We start from the raw sequence: 3,044 nt of genomic DNA on the forward strand, positions 1-3,044 counted from the left end.
TAAAATTAATTCAAATAGAAGTAACCATATCATTAATATTGGTTAAAAATAGTGAATTCTAAGTGAAAGCTATCATTGTGTTTGAATTGTATTCTGATTTTCAATTTAATTAATAATATAGTATGTTTATAAAAATAAAAAATTTGCTGCACAAATTTATTGAAGCAGGATCATTTACGGTGCACTTTCTACATTTATTTTTCATACTTGGTCATAACAAATTGATGCTGTTCATTAAAACTTAAAGAGGACGCAAAAGAATTTATTGACAATATTATTCAGATACTTACTGCTCAAGGAATAAGTCGTGTATATATTAACTGCATTGGCATGAAATCCAGAAATGGCACTACTTATATCAAAATAATCTAACTCTCTTTTACTGCGAGGTGAGCAAATTCTTCACAAAAGCTGATTACACAAAGATCAGTAGAACAATAAAGAATAAAGAACAAGAAAAGATGATAATTTGCAGTACCAGAACTTTACAATAGCCAATATCAACAATGCTACATTGCCTGTAAAGAAAATCTCATGCTTTAAATTAGGTTTACAATACAAAAAATTATAGCCCAACAGCTGTCCAACATCCTATCAGAGCTTTTACTGGATATTTCAATTGCCCCTCCTCATAAACTAGAGATATCCTTTCAATCATTAAAGGCTCAAATTTCATTTGCCCCTCTGCCCATTACTTTCTTATAAGTTACAGATATCTCTTCAGTTATGAATGCTTGGATTTCCATTTGCCTCTTATTTTCTCATTACTTGGAAATATCCTTTCGATCATCAATGCTTCAATATATCAAATGATAAAATGGTAGTCTTCAACATCTGCATACACTCAAAACACATTCTAACATCTTATTGATGATGGATTCCAAAGTGGATCAAACATCTTGATGATGAATTTCAGAGTGTTATGGAAACAATACACAATCAAATGGAGAATCAGAGAAGCAATGGAAATCTGATAAAATTATACTGGTAGTCTTCAAAACCTGTGGCAAATTGTTACAAAAAAGAGCAATAGAAAATTCTTATGAATGGCCACGTTTATAAATAAAGACTGATAGCAAATTCTTATGAATGGCCAAATTAGATATACCAAAATAGATTACTTGCTATCCAAGCCAGCAGATGCAAGCCACTGGGAAAAATACCAGAACAATAGTCACCTTCTTAAAACAAGAACGGCTAAAACCAGATGAACGGTCAACTTCATCGAAACAAACAAACAAACAAAAGATTAGACCAAGATCATCAGTCTACTTCATCGAATGAAACAAACAAAAGATTGAATCAGATCCTCAAAATCTTATATCTCATATCATCTCAATCTAAAGCACAACCCTAATGACACAAGAATTCTACTAGAAAAACTATGTAATCAGTTTATACCTCAAGAAGATATCTCCTGACACTAGGTATCAGATATATTAGCAAACCTTGGATCTCCTACATCTTTTTCTTTCCAGAATCTACATGAATATCAAAATGTAAAACCCAAAACAAAATACTTGCAGAAAATGAAACAAAATAAAAAAGGGTTGCCAATAAGATCAGATTCATTGGAGCTCCCTTCAATCCAAGGAAGGTCAGATCAGTTATATCACATCTCCTGTGTCATGCACACCATTATCCTGCCATACCCATATTGACAGACCAGTGGAATCCATGAACCAGCAGCTGAAACATTACCAAACCAGCCTCAATTGGAGAGAAAGGAGCTCCAAAAAATGTACCCATATAAAAAACACAAAACCTCACAATGCAAAATAACAAACCCTCATTGACCATTCCATGGTGCAGACTCAATAAACCTTGGAAACCTTCAATGGCAAGACTAATGAGCAAGATTAACAAAAGACACAGCCATATTTTGAAGCTTCACTCCCCAAGAAAATCAGTTATATACAGTCTAATCAAAGCATACAAACAAAACAAGGGACCAAGAGACCTGGCCCATGAATCCAACCCTAAATTTTGCTTCTAATACACAGTCTAAAGAAGTCCAAAACCAAGCATCCTCCAAAATTATACCATAAAAAACCAACCATGAATCCTTTACTGGAAAAAGGAATCATGGATGGATGAAGATAAAAAATGAAATAAAAGATATGCTGCTAATAGACAGAAAGACTAAATATTCTTACAATGCAATCGTTTTGGGTACCACCAAAAAGAAGCCATTATAAGGCATATAAACCTAAAACACCATGAAAAGGATGTAGACCCCAAAAGATGCCCTAAAAGAGGTCAGGATAAAGGATATAAGCCTAAAAATGCCATGATAAAGGATATATGCATAGAAGAGGCCATAAAAATGGACATATACCTAAAAAGAGGCCATGATATGCCTTCTGCAATCTTCTAACTTTTTGTTCTCTCCTCAATCCTTGCTCTCCTTCCTTATATCTTTAGTCCCCACATCTGTATATATAACAAGAAAAGGATGCAAAGAAACTAAAATGGGCCCTCCATGCAGAAATCTGAGAGGGGCTCACGTGTATATAAAGAAAAACACTTATGCAAAAGTGGTCAGTTCACTATGAAAAAGGCACCCATGACGTGACTAATTAGGAGATAGTGGATTTTTAGATCTGCTTTTAGATTTCACAGGAGCACTTGATTTAAAAATGTGAACTGGTTCTGCTTGGTGTCTCCAATGAGAAAAGAATCAAAAGGACAATCTGCAACTATTCCTTCGTCATGTTATGTCTGTACACACATTTCCAAGCTACCCAATAAATCAACGGTTGGATTTGAGGCTTTTTTGTTTAGAATCTCAAAGCCTTCATTCAATGTGTTTGGTGTATAGCAAAAAATATATATTGTTCTCCTTGGAATTGTGCATGGCTTGTCCCCAAAACTTTTTTCTGTTTTTTTGTTTGTCTATTACCAAGTAGATACTGAATTTTATAGGGACTTGGGTCTGTAACTGATCTTACGTTGTTTTCTTGGTATTGTAGACTGAGTTTAGGGAGGGAGTGTAACAAGGATTTTGCTCGAATAACCCCTCGTAGATTTAGTGTTAAAAACGA

The 3,044-nt window shown here is 34.2% G+C and overlaps 1 long non-coding RNA gene across 1 annotated transcript; it reads right to left on the reverse strand.

The window, feature by feature from the left end:
• Window positions 1-445: 445 nt before the first annotated feature.
• Window positions 446-2,841, reverse strand: LOC131048307 (uncharacterized). Its single transcript, XR_009106391.2, has 2 exons — window positions 2,339-2,841; window positions 446-1,689 (listed from the first exon to the last, which is right to left on the reverse strand). It is a non-coding gene; the product is annotated as an uncharacterized LOC131048307 (long non-coding RNA).
• Between the last annotated feature and the right edge of the window lie 203 nt (window positions 2,842-3,044).

Source organism: Cryptomeria japonica, chromosome 9 (assembly GCF_030272615.1).
Source record: "Cryptomeria japonica chromosome 9, Sugi_1.0, whole genome shotgun sequence".
NCBI lineage: Eukaryota > Viridiplantae > Streptophyta > Pinopsida > Cupressales > Cupressaceae > Cryptomeria > Cryptomeria japonica.